The sequence below is a fragment of the Macrobrachium rosenbergii genome, chromosome 51, assembly GCF_040412425.1.
Source record: "Macrobrachium rosenbergii isolate ZJJX-2024 chromosome 51, ASM4041242v1, whole genome shotgun sequence".
In the NCBI taxonomy this organism is placed as follows: Eukaryota; Metazoa; Arthropoda; class Malacostraca; order Decapoda; family Palaemonidae; genus Macrobrachium; species Macrobrachium rosenbergii.
The window spans coordinates 55645383-55659953 of NC_089791.1; the positions used below are offsets into that span (position 1 = coordinate 55645383).

The window sequence follows — 14571 nt, forward strand, 5'->3', positions numbered from 1 at the left end:
CGGAAGAAGATACGCGCAGTCAGATAAAAATGTGCTAAACTTTATATAGCTGGTCACTATATGCTTTAGGAATTTTAATGAACATAAATTTTTCCAGTAGCATAATAATGAAATTTGATTGATTTGTCGGAAAATTGTGTCGAGTAGAAACTACGCAACTTGCTGCGATGTCCTACATTTAAGTGAAGTATCATTTGATGGAAATGTTCGCTGTTGTACGTTCCTGCTTTTTTTTTTTTCAGTCAGGAGTAACACCTGGTTATGGTTATACGCTTTTGTCTCAGCTAGTTTGATAGCGATGAAAATGATTAAGTCTTCATTTAAGCCCCTAAATATCTTTAAACAGTTTATATACCATACCTATTTACTGCGAGAATAAAGTGAAATGTAATGAGGGAAATATAGATACAAACGAAGGGCTAAATTGCCCAAAGTATATTTCAGAGAATATATCGAGAGTAAAATTAGTAAAAACCAATAAATATAAATGATTCTTTTGCTTTTTAGCTTATCTTGTAAGATCCACGTATCACGTAGATATGACGTCGTTGTTTCATTTTCCATTTCACTTGCCCACCACCTGTAATTAATGAGGTATTTTAGGTCAATTACATGGTATGAGTCCAGTCTTGGCAGATGTTCATGCAAGGCAGTTGACTTTCTGCGTGGAAATGACTACGTACTTGTTACTTGGGAAAACCTTTCTTTTATAACCTTGGACCTTTGTTTTGGTTTTGGTTTTTGTGTGTTGTTTTTGAGGTTTTGAAGTTTAGTAATGAATTTTTTTAATTATTTTTTTTTTCATATTTGCCAGCACGTTTTCTCTGCACACTGCTAATGCTGAGTTGTGTTGAAAACAGAGATATGAAATAAAAATTGGTTGCTATTATTATTTTTATTATTATTATTATTATTATTATTATTATTATTATTATTATTATTGAGGATAAATATGAGCCTTCTTTTTGTGTATCAAGTCTTGACATATTGTTAACAATGCCTTTAGTACCCTTTCCTCATTGTAGTACTTGAGGGTTTAAAGTTTACTTGTATTTCTACCTGTCAAAGAATACACAAGAAAGGTTTTGTATATGTTCTTCAGTCTTTATTATTATTATTATTATTATTATTATTATTATTATTATTATTATTATTATTATTATTATTAACAATGCTATTCTTTTAAGTACTGCTGCTACTGCTTTGATCATGTAATGTTTTAAATCTCGTTACTTGGAAATTATAGTGATTAATTTTTGAATAAGAGCCCTTGTTCACTTTATTGTAATTTCCATATGTGATCTATTTTATGTCGTGTTTTATGGAATGCAACTTTAATTCTCTGGCATTTCATATTTTATGGGACGCAGCTGTGATATATTGTATCTGCATAATGTAGTATCATTACTGTGATTCAGATGATTCATTATGACAAGAGCCTTACAGGTAATTATTTTAATTATTAGGTTTCCTAAAATGGCACACATTTTTGGCCATTCCCATAATGTAGGCCAGGGCTGTGGTGCCCGTCAGTGAAGCTGAACTTTGCACATCAGGTGTTAAGCCAAATTACTTGCCACGGCTCGTAATAAACTCGTGTTTGGATATTCAGTGTCTTTGTTGTAGTATTTATTGGCCAGTCACTCATTTTTAGTGAATTATTTTAAAAAGAGATCGTTTATCTGATAGTCTGATTCTAAACAGTATATTATTTATAACCTTTCAGAATTTGTAATTATTTGTTTGATTTTGTAGACAGATGCGAGACAGAATGTGTTTAACGGTAAAATTTACATTGGATGAAAGTTGCTATGTGGAGTAATTGACAATAACAACCGTCCCCTTATTTTTAGTTCGAATATAAGCTTGATTAATAGAATAACAACGACAATTATGTTTATATAATTGACATTTAGCCGTAAATGTCAACTCATTGTAACTGGATAAAACCCCAAAGAACCAGCCAATTTATTCAAACTTGTCACGGGTGCCTTGTGGCACCATAATAATTATGTTTGAGTGCCAACCCTTTTAAAGTCACACCTGCTGTTTAGAGATGTATTGGGTGCGGTGTTCAAGGCCACTACAGGGGAGTTCATTTCACTGTGTCTTTGCTTGTACCGCTTCAGTTGATTCATTCTGTGAGTGAATTTTATTTATTCTTATTGAAGTCCATCATCCTGGGTAATGATTTTGATTTTCATGAAAGCAAAATTTTAGAGGGAACTTATTGAGAGTTGTTTGTTTTTCTGAAGTGGGAGGTCGTGTCTGTTTGTGATGTTATTTATTTGTTTGCATTGTCTATTTTTATGATTTTTTTTGCCACTACTTTTTTTTATTTATTTTAATCCTTATTTATCTTATGTATTTTTGTAGTTATTGCTATGCTTGTTTTCGTTTTTTTTTACTCATTTTAAACAGTTTATTTTCTTCTGCGTTATCATTATCGTTATCTTTTTCTGACCAGGTTTCATTTGTTGTTTTGTTGTATGTAGTTTTAGCAAATTGGGTTCCTGATTGTCTGCAGTTCAGCTGTGGTGAAGTGGCATTGTAGGCGGTGAACAGAGTAATCCGTTCGAATTCATTCTTGCTATTGTGAAATGTCTCTATCATAGTTCCCGGGAATGACAGCCTTTGAGGGATGATATGAACCCACCCCCTCCATTCTCTTTCTTTCATATATATATATATATATATATATATATATATATATATATATATATATATATATATATTATATATTATATATATATGTATTGTGTGTGTGTTGTGATTGTGTTTGTGTATGCGTACGTTTATTTATGTATGTATGTATGTCTTCATTCAGCAGAGCGGTAGGTTACAGAGGGCATATCCTTTCACTACGTCATATAAAAGTCATACAATTCATGGCTGGTCAATAAAGGCTTTAGATGTTGGAAATGAATTTATCCATATCGCTCCGTCTGAGGATGGGATTTGTACTCAAGATTTTCCGTAGGTGGGAAAAGTGTCTGTGGGCCTCTAAACAGTTCATTGGAATGTATGTACAATCACGGAAAATAAATTTTTGATAAGCTGAACGGAATCTTTCGGATAAGCTCTCGATCTGCGATAGATATAGTACCAACTGGCAACTCACCTTGGTGACCGCGTTACATAGAGCAGTAGGCAAGTGCTAATAGCCGGTGCTCAGGATATTGTACAGATTTATTTTTCCCATAATTTTGAGTATTCATTACGTCATTGCTTGACAGACAAAGTCAGTTTATTCCAGATTTAAATAATAAATATGTTACTAAATGAAAAGAATAAAAAATCGCATAACAAGGACTTGATCTTTCCCGATAACCTTTTAGCATGCGTTGGATGTCGAAGGTATTCATCGAATAAGAGCCAAGTTTTTGGTTCTGTAGAGTATTGGAAACAGGAGTTCCTTACTGATTAAAGCAACTTTTTTTTTAAATCAGTATGACTGGTTTGATATAAATGTTTCATCAAAAACACTGGATATTAAAAATTATATTTTTAAGAGAAGTAAATTTTTTCAAATGCCTCTCTCTCTCTCTCTCTCTCTCTCTCTCTCTCTCTCTCTCTCTCTCTCTCTCTCTCTCTCTCTCTCTCTCAGTATTTCGTTTATGAACCCCTCTTTTCTATTACTGTGCCTGCCCTTCTTGTCATAGAACTTAAAAGTTTTTCTCCATTTTAATTTCATGACATGTAGGCACAGTCGATTCCGAAATAGAATGTGCATCTCATTCCATTTTTGAATCGTGTAGCCCCAAAGATTTTCAGTTGGGTTCAGGTCAGTAGATGTTGCTAGACATTCGGCCTGATAAAATTTGGCTGTTCTGTAAAACAGTTCGACACTATTTTTATGTTACGGATTAGAGAATTGCCTTTTGCAAGATAAATTAGCTCGGGCTTGGGTCATATCGCTCTCAGTGATGGAACCAAAATGTCTTCCTGTATTTGAACGTACTCGTTGGTGCTTAACTACATTTATTTCAGTTAGCTCCTAAGGACCGCTGTGTGCCATCCATCCCAAACGGCTGTTTTGTACAAGGTCTAAAGGAATAGACCTTGGTTATAGCAGTGTAAAACTGTTTGAAAAGTATGAAATATGAAGGTTATTGGGTAAATTTTTAAACTTATGTATTTTATGTTATTCTCAGTTGCATCGCATCGATATTGCAAGTGCTTTAAAAGTTTAAAAGTAACCAGAATGCGAAAGATGAATTTCACAGACACTTTCCTTGACTGCTGTTACGAAAAACTTTCACTTTCGGTTTCTGTTTTATTGTTCTTTAAAGTTCTGTCACTGTGAAATTGTCTATTTCCTCTATCTATGATGAAGTTACACTTACCGTCATATTTGTAGGGAGCCAGGAATTAAAACTGCTCACAGTAAGAGGGAGATTTTCTCATCCCAAAAGATGACTCTCCGAAAATTCTGTTTGAGCTGAATACTACTACCAAGCGAATCCGAAGCGTATTTTGACAGCGCTTCCTTCGTCAGTTTTGGCTTCTTTGCAGGAATATGCTGATGTAAATAGGTTGTCTGTTGTGAAATGTTCTAGTATTAACTGGGAGTAGACACTTTTAAATGCAACGGCATTTGTCAAAGTGATTTATGCGATCAAACACGCTGCCCTAAAATGGAAAATTGCAGTATCTGCAAAATTTTCGAAATTGAGATATGCCAACTTTTGGGCTCTTGAAACACTAATACACAAGTTACTACAGTTTTGGAATGATTTTTCAATGCTTTCCATGAGTATTTAGGGAGTCCCATTTGTCAGTATCTGCAAAATCAGTAGTGAGGCAAGGGGTATCTACCATTTTTTCTCAGTTTTGTATTTTTGCAGATACTGCAGTCTTCCATTTTAGGTCAACACGGTGATCTGTTGACTTATATTGATAGCTCGAAGCCGTTGTTTAATATTGCTTTGAGAAACATTGGCTTTATGCGTGTTAACGATCGGTGATCGAAGAGATAGAGGCTGCGTGTTCGTTCACCTGTTGCCCATCTAATCTAGCTGAATTCGCGCCCACTGGCTTGATCAAACATATAAACAGACCATATTTTGCTATGAAATATATTCGATGAAATGCACATTTTTTAGTTTCAAGTATACAAAAAATGAAATAAAATAAATACTGTAAATATATTGCAACCAAAATTGTTTTATCCCTCAGTGTTCGTTTCTTGGGAATTATTCGTGTTGTGTGATTGATAGTTGGTAGTCATATTAGGAGGAATGTTTATTCTGGTTTCTGAGAAACCCATGGACTTTTGGGACCCTAATAAATTCTTTTTTAAACCCAATTCAATCGTTTCCTCCATGGTGGTGCTACCACACCAGTGAATAAAAAATTCTTTAACTGATGTTATGAAAATATGAATGTTTAAATAAAATTGAGAAAAATAACAAAACATTTTGGAGATCACTATCAGGACGTATTTCCGATATAGAACAGCACGTCCACATGGTATGACTCATTTTCCGTGTATACAGTATTACCTCCTTATTTAACTTATGAAATCTTAACCTAAAAACAAAAGCTCAAGTAGGGATAAGTACTCTGTCATTTCATAGAAATATTAAGAATTCATAATTGCAGTGCATGGTAAAGAAAATTATTGTTACGTAGCAGCTTGATTTACTTGAACTTCGCTAGTTTGGCTTAGTAGTAGAAACCATAATTGCAAACCTACGTTTTTTTTTCCAACTCTTGATTAGGCAGCTGGTTGGTTTATTATCGTCTTCATTCCATGGAATATTTAATTTTTGCTTCTTCCGCTCCTTTCCTAATAAATCCTATATGATTCTTTATTTCACTAGAACCGTTACACCTAATCCTTGAGCGTCAATGCAAAGGTCGAATTCCTCCTTGCTTTCTCAGGACATTTACAAAGACACTTTTAGGATTACTCTTTGGATGTCTTTTATTTCCACCTTTGTAGACTATGTTTCTGTTAGTCAGTTCTTTGGAAAAATGTCTTAAGGATTAAAATATTTGAATTATCAAGGATATTGAAGATTATTAGTGTTATATTTGTCGTTCTTCGAAAGGATAATCTTCATGGCCTTATAGCAGCTTCTGCAAGTTGAGCATCTTACTTACGGTGTGCATATTTCGTTTACTCCCTGGTTTTATAACTTATTTACCCCGTAGGGGGGGGGGGGGCCTAGTGCCGCCAGTGCACTCCATGTGGTGCGCTGGAGCCATTACTTGAGGGTGCGTTGGAGCCATTACTTGAGGGTGCGTTGGAGCCATTACTTGAGGGTGCGCTGGAGCCATTACTTGAGGGTGCGTTGGAGCCCTAGGTGCTGGAGCCATTACTGAGGGGTGCGTTGGAGCCATTACTTGAGGTGCGCTGGGCCATTGCGCCGGGTGCGCTGGAGCCATTACTTGAGGGTGCGTTGGAGCCATTACTTAAGGGTCTTTGCAGCATCCCTTCGGCCCCTAGCTGCAACCTCTTTCATTCCTTTTACTGTACCACCATTCATTTTATATTCTCTTTCTTCCGTCTGACTTTCCACCTTCTCTAACAATTGTTTCATAGTGCAATTGCGAGGGGTTTCCTCCTTTTAGACCTTTCAAACCTTCATACTGTCAGGTTCCCTTTCAGCGCTGAATGACCTCATGGGTTCCAGAGTTTGGCCTTTGGCCTAAATTCTGTACTCTGTTCTATTCTGTAGTTTATTTAGATGCTCCGTCTGTTGTATGTGATGGTACTACATGCGATTTTTCCGTTTATTCTGGTACCATTATTTGTTTCATTTCGTCAAATTACCTCACCAGGCATTTGATGTTTTTGTATTTTTATAATTATAGCTCTGCTCTTCGGAATTTTTCAGTCTTTCCCGAGTTTTCCTTTACGGTTTTTCATTTAAACGTTCGTTAATATGAATGTCATCTATATTTTGAGGAAGTTAAATTTGGTTCACCTGAAGGCTAATAAGGCTACGCCCGTTTCAGTCCTGATATCTAGGGCTTCCTCATACGTTCGAGCTTTGTTTGGATGTTTCAAAACTCAGCTCCCAGGCATGAAAATTAGGAAGAGCATATTTTGAGAACTCCCACAAATATAATTAAACTGTTTGGGTGTTTTTGTATGCTTGAAAATGTTTCCTTTTAATACTCTAATAGCTTCTGTAAAATTGTAATAATATTAGAAGTACCTGATGTAGGATAGGTGCAGTAATTTAATGTGCTGTTAGAAGCAAAATCAAGAGAATCTATTGGTAAATGTATGAATTTAGCAAGGGAAAAGTTTGCAAATAATTATTCATTAACGGAATATACCGTAGATAGTATCCCCTTACGTATACAGAGATTGATTCAGAATAAGGTGAACATAGGATAACATTTTATTAGAAATGATTTACTGAAGACTAGTGTGTGTATGTGTGTGTGAGTACATGTATATATATATATATATATATATATATATATATATAATATATATAATATATATATATATATATAGTATATATATATTTATATATGTATCATAATATATATATATATATATAATATATATATATATATATTAAGATAATAATAATATGTGTATGTATGTATATATGTATATATATATGCGTGTGCGCTCAATAATGTGACATATTTCATGGATTTCACTGGATATGCACATGTTTGGTGTCCTCGCTTACTTGGGTGTTTTCCTTTTTGTGGTGTAATGAGTTACAGTAATTTTTAGTCACTTCTTCCTCTTTGTTTATTCTTGTCTGTTTCGGTGTAACTTGTGAGTAAAGGTTTCTATGTGATTTAACGTGTATTGTACATACTATTCTTGTATTACTGTTTACACTCCCCTAACGTTCTCAACCTGAAACGCGCCCCTGAGGAACGTCCAACATTTCCAGGAAAGCGCTTAAAGTGACTTAACAAAATGGTCTAATATCAGAAGCCATAAGAATTAAAGAAGTATCACATTAGTTTCCTATAGTGCCCCTACCATTAGTTTTGTAATTATTTACCTCCCCTCCTGTCCCTCACTCTTCTAATTCGTTTTCCTCACAATCAATCAGATAAGAGAAAATAAAATAGAACAAAGGTTAAAGAGAACCACTGTTCTAACAGAAGATAATGGCCTTTGATTATAACAAATGGGTGCTTACAGACTTCCTTGCATACCTGCACTCACGTGTAACGTTTCACTCTCGCCATCAGTAAAAATAAAATAGAACGATTATAACTGATTTGGTGATACATTGCAGTGTCAGAATCACTGTATTCTAATTAAGTTTGCTAGCTTTGCTGCGTCACATTTATAGAGATAAACTTTTAATTATTTTGTGTCAGTTTTGAAATAATGTTTTTGAAGGATTTTAGATTAAAAATGTGATCGAAGCCACAATGGCTCCGGTTTATTTAAAATGATATGTTCACCGAAGTTTGGCTGTTGCTTTTGTTCTGTTAGAGTAAGCTAGCCTTTCTTTCAAGGGCTCTTGCTTCTACTCATAGATATTTATAATCTGATGATAAACTGGGTTTAAGAAAGAAATCTCTCTCGGTCATTTCTTTCTCCTTGAAGAGAAAATCCAAAGCGGCTTCGTATTGTAGTTTGCATTTAATAAATTAACGACAAGTAACACTAGCCACTTACTCTACAGTATATGTACTGTACATATAGTAACCACTTACTCTATATACTGTACATATAATAACCACTTACTCTATATACTGTACATATAATAACCACTTACTTTGTATACTGTACATATAGTAACCACTTACTCTATATACTTACTGTACATAAAATAACCACTTACTCTATATACTGTACATATAATAACCACTTACCTTGTATATTGTACATATAATAACCACTTACCCTATATACTGTACATATAATTTTAAAGGACTTCATTTGCTTCATTGTATTTACTTTGGTGGGTATGTAGTTTAAACACTAGGTTATTAATTTAACTGTTATGGACATTTCGAACTGTTTCACTTGATAAACATTTGAGTTGATAAGCGAAAGAAGATAAATATGATATGAATTCACAGCAGAGACTTATCTTAGGAAATAAAAATGGGGAGTATAAAAGTGTATCTTTTTTGCGCGTCGTTAACAAAAGCTGTTCTGGTTGCCTGATGACATTCCCTTATTCATATTACACGAATTATTTCCAAAGGACAATTTGAGTCTTTATTTTGGTTTCCCGAATTGAACTGTAGTCTGTGCTTATACTGGACAAATCATGAATGATAGTATTTTTTATATTAACATATTAAAGGTACACAACCTAAATATCTTTAGCGTTGTCTCACCATGTCATTACGTCATGAAGTGACTTGAAATACTTGGAACTGACCCATAGCAATGCTTAGTAATCGGAAATAGAGAAACTTCGGAGAACCACTTGGTTTAGAAGGTGAATGTCTTTTCGACTTAACATGAGAATATTGGAAGAGGTTCCAAGATGATGGTGGAAGCATTGTAGTTGAGCGAAGATGCGATGAAATCCAAGCCCTCCGCCCACGAGCTATGGGCGGTAGTAGATCCATGGAGAACAATGGGCGGCCTCGAAAACCCCGGTTAAGATTCACCATTACCACGGTACACCTGGGAAAGAAGTCAAAGGAAGGAAGAGCAGGTGTGGTTCCTCTGGCGTGTGTTGCTCTATGTGTAGTGCAGTGCACAGGTGTTGGTTGTACATAACACCTGTTATAAAGGTGAAGGAATCCAGATATGTGTGTTAGTAGGGATGGCGTTCTCTTTGTGTGTTTCGTATGAACATTTTTGTTTGTCTAGTCTTTGTCTTAAATTTGCATGAACTCATACCATTTGTTGTACAAATTAATTAAGAGTTTTTCATATCTAATTTGCATGTAATTTTGGCATGCTTCCTTCGTGATTGCATGTTGTTTCTTTGTTGTGATTTAGCATGTTTCTTTGTCGTGATTTATGTTATACATATAGAATGACACCTTCGTATGTTAATATTGCTATGATCACTCTTCATACCAAATTGCTTGCCATTATATAAAGACATTTAAATAACTGTGTGAAGTTAACATTTTGTAATGTCATGTTCATGTACAGCATATGGTTCTTAGAAGTCCCGAAATCCATCGTAATCATAACAGCTATTTCAAAACATTTGTTTTCGGACTTGTCTTTTGTGCACGTTAAGTAAGGAGGTACTGTCACTAGAATTTCATGTTACTGCAATGCATTAATTTGCTCTAATTTGGCAAGATTTAATAAGGAAACTAATTACCTGAATATTAAAATTTAATTGTGGCTTCAGCTCCGGAACCGTAACAGTTATTTTCTTTCACAGTACTCTTTGAAATATTGAAAGCTGTGCCTTTATGATATAAGAGTATGAAGTTAATTGGCAATTGAAAAGTAGTATACTGAAGAAAAACATTCTGTTAAAAGCATCAAGATTTCACAGGTGTTATCATAGGTTAAATTACGCCCTTCGTAAGAAAAATGGCAATTATTAAACATTTCAGATGATATAATGCCAAAGATATTTCACAGATATGACGTTCCAATGTAAATGACGATGCTCATCCCTTGAATTATGGCTTCATTACCACTGAAAGCGAACTGTAAATTTGGCTAAGCCTGTGATATTACAGGTCTTTATATGTACATTAAGCTGGCCTTATGCCAGCACGGGACCTACCCTTGGGGCGGCCCGTAGGTGTAGTAGGGTATTAAAGGGTATGCGACCTGGTATAAACCTCTGGACTTGGCCAACCAACAGAAATGTTTATTGTTCTCTCCTGCAGTAATTCTTGTATTTGCTTTAACAGAACTCGCTCTCTCTCTCTCTCTCTCTCTCTCTCTCTCTCTCTCTCTCTCTCTCTCCTCTCTCTCCCAGGAGAAGAGGAAAATGTTTTATGTCTTTTCGTGCCTGCACTGCATGACCTGGAATAGTAAATAATGCTCCGTACCAAGGCATGTTATTAAACGAGATACGAATGAAAGGAAGGCCCAGTAGATTACAGCATTCCGCTGAATATCGAGAAAACTAGTTTTGATTGCAACGACACGCACGAACTAGAATTATAGATTTAGGATATTTTTAGAATGAGATCAAGTCATGGGCTGTAATATTTAGAGATTGCATGAATAAGGGAAACCAGTTCTTATAATAAGCCCACCCAGGATACATATACCGTATTTTTACTGAATGAGCCACTCAAACATTTTTGTCATGTTTGAATCCTTAATGAAGTTTTGAGTCATTTGATTTGTGCCTTCAAGTTAATTGCAAATGATCATTGAGGACGAGAAATTGCGATTTTCTGTTTCTTATCCTGTTTTATTTTATCTTTAGGTATCTTACTCTATTCAATATTCATTTTTACAATACAGATCTGTTTGCTTGCAGCCGATCGCTGTATGAATTTTATTTACTGTGCTTTATTGATATATTGATCTTTAACCATTGAACCCACTGAATCCTGAGATTCTACGACTTTTTTTTCCTTTCTTTCTTTCAGTATTGTCGGTGACAGTTACATAATTATCACTGTATTTTAATTGTTAATACTTTGACTGTATTTAAAAAGAAGTTTTAACTACTAAAAATAAAGACTTGGACGTTTCAAAAGATTTTGATGTCACATTTGTGATATGGAATTTTATTTCTTCCGTATAATATTGCTCTGCTGATTGATCTAGCTAATGCGCCTTCTGTGTAGGTGTATGAAGCGGCTACAATTGAGCAGTTATAAGTATGAATGTGATAGTAACAGTTGTGTTGTTTCTCCGTGGAAACACCTCTTGTCAGGGGAAATGGCTTAATGCTGATTATATATAAAATGTCTGCAGTTGGCGAAGGTGTATTGAAAGCCTTGTGGATATATTTATAGCAATTATATATCGGAACGGAAATTGTTTGAGGAAAGAGCTCTCTCTCTCTCTCTCTCTCTCTCTCTCTCTCTCTCTCTCTCTCTCTCTCTCTCTCTCTCTCTCTCTCTTTTAAAGATCTCATTGTGGTCTGCCATCAAAAGTTATAAGATTGTTAATGTATCTCCACCATGCTAAATTGTAATTTGCTACATCCTTCAGACATTAGCTTAAGAGGTCTTTTGTCCAGGAAATTTCACTAAAATATGTCGGTGGCAGAATCTATTCCTATATGACCTCAAAACATATTGTTAACCATTGCCGTGGAATTCATCTTCTTTTAAAAATTTCGGGAGAGTTCGGTTGGAATTTTTAGAGAAAGCAAACAAAGGAACTGCGTGACAAACCTGGGAAAAATATACCTTTTTGTCAAATATCAGCAGTCTCGACGATCCACTGCTTTAGTAGCGACGTCAGACAAAACACCCAGAGAGCTCTTATTTCCTCCAGTGAGAACATTTTTAGTTACCAGAAACAGTTAGCTTTTGAGATTCAGACGAAATCTCACAGGCTAAGAGGAGACATCACCTTCTCTCAGATTTTCTTTGCAGAAGTAATGATTAAATTTGGTTACCTAAATGTATGGTAATGGTGCGTAGGCTCTCGGTTTCGTAATCCTCGAATCTTTGAATGAAGGCTGGGCAGCCAATCCCCCTAAAAAGGTTCCTTCTCCCCAAAAGTTACGTTTCCTATTTCCTTTAAAATTTAATCACGTACTGTTTAATCTTGAAGACAAATCGACAACAAGACAGACAGACAAACCTAAACAAAGATACAACCTCCTAGGTGGAGGCAATTAGAAATGTAGCTTATACGCAATACAGTACAATGGTTTGACATTGGCAGCTTTCTTTTATAAAGATTTTGAGTGCGATGACAAAATTTATAGCTCTTAGATTGAATGGCATCCATTCAAGTATTTGCGATGTATTCAATAAACCCTAGCACTACTGAGAGAGGGAGGGAATTATTGTTTTTGAAGCTTGCCATAAAATCAAGGTAACTAAATCAGACGTTATCTCCCTAGTCAGCGCTGTATTCTGAAGTACGTAAACTTGAAAAAGACAGTTACTTATAAATTACTCCGACTTTTACCAAAAAATCTCAAAGTGCTCTACGTTAGATATTAGCTTTGTCAGTCAACCCTCAAACGCAATAATCCCTTTTAATGGACATGAAAGGCTCCGTGCGTTTCTTGCAAAGAATAACCCTAATGAAGAGTGGAAGGGAATTTTGATATCCCATAATTTACGAAAAACGGCGATGAAAGGAAGCGGCGGCGGGCTTTGATGTGTTGCCATTTTCGGTTAACGTCGACGTTTTGATTCCCTTCATCTTATTCGCTGCATTTCGGCTCTCTTCAGTGAATCTTTCCCCTCCTGATGTTGCAAGTTTCTCATCTTAATCTGCTTCTGCATTGTTCCGTTGTATAATTTGGAAGTTCTCATTGTTGAATACATTCATTTCTCTTTTGTTGTCTCGTTTGTTCTTATTTGTCGATGACGAGTTACAAAGTTACTCACCATAATTACATGGGGGTCACTCCTCGTTGGGTGTTTTTCTGATTCGGGGTATTTCATAATATAAAATATAACTCGGTGATAATAATAATTGTTTCCGCCGCATATATCCCTTTCATTTTTCATTTTCTCTTTTTTATTAATTTTTAATCTATTCTCATAATAAAAAAAATATTTTGAACGGTGAATTTATTCTTTCCAATCTCTTTTCACGTTTATTTTATACCAGATGAGCTAGATCGTATTTCTTGTTTGCTTCCTGTGTATGGTTTGAAAACAGAAAAAATCATTGCCTGATAACGAGTTATTGTCTTTTATTTAAATATTTTTAGTGCTCACGTGTTGTTTCTACACTGTTTTTGTAATTATTTCCGGCAAGGCCAAGCACCAACCACCATTTTGGCAAAATATGAGTTCCATGTTTCTTTTGTCTATGTGTTATCCCTGTTTGTTGTTTTATTACATTTACTTCCTTAGCAAATTAAATCGAGCCACTTGCTGAAAGTCTACAGAGCTCTAAATTTTTATTCAGATTGTATACTTAATGTCTGTGTTTATATACCAACTAGAACTCAACTACTAAAGTCAGTCAATTAGGCTTATTAATTTATTTATTTTTATGTATCCATGTGAAGTACTTGATATTGCAAAGGTTTGATTCATCTCCACAGTGACACTTGTTTTGCATTTAGGAAAAACATACTACCTGTTTTTTCAACTCAGTCGTGTAACTTACTCAGTCGTGTAACTTAAGAGAGAATAAAAATATTATTATAGTGACTGCCTGGTAAGTTACCCTCTGCTTTTACCTTAAAAAGAATTCTGGTTTTTAAGCCCTCTTGACTTATTGACCTTGTGCGGTGCTTAACTCTGGTATCAAAGTGGTAAAGGAAAACAAAGTCGAGATATTGTTGGTAACTTGTAGATGATGTTTTAAAGCACGTAGTAGGTAGATTTTCTGATTTTTATTTATTTCCTAAGTCAGGAATAGTTGAGTGAACTGTGTGAAGTATTTCAAGTGCTGATGGCGGGTACGAAATATACCGAAAATTATGTTTTTGTCCAAAGGTTAACTTTTTGTTTAGCTATTGCGCACTCATACATTTGGTAAGTACTTATGCCCAGAGGCATTGTTCTCAGGTACTATCTTTTTATCAAGAC

General features: G+C 35.0%; 1 protein-coding gene across 1 annotated transcript in view; it reads left to right on the forward strand.

The window, feature by feature from the left end:
• The window catches only part of LOC136833424 (uncharacterized), a 1156799-nt gene that overhangs the window by 708314 nt on the left and 433914 nt on the right, over nt 1-14571 (forward strand).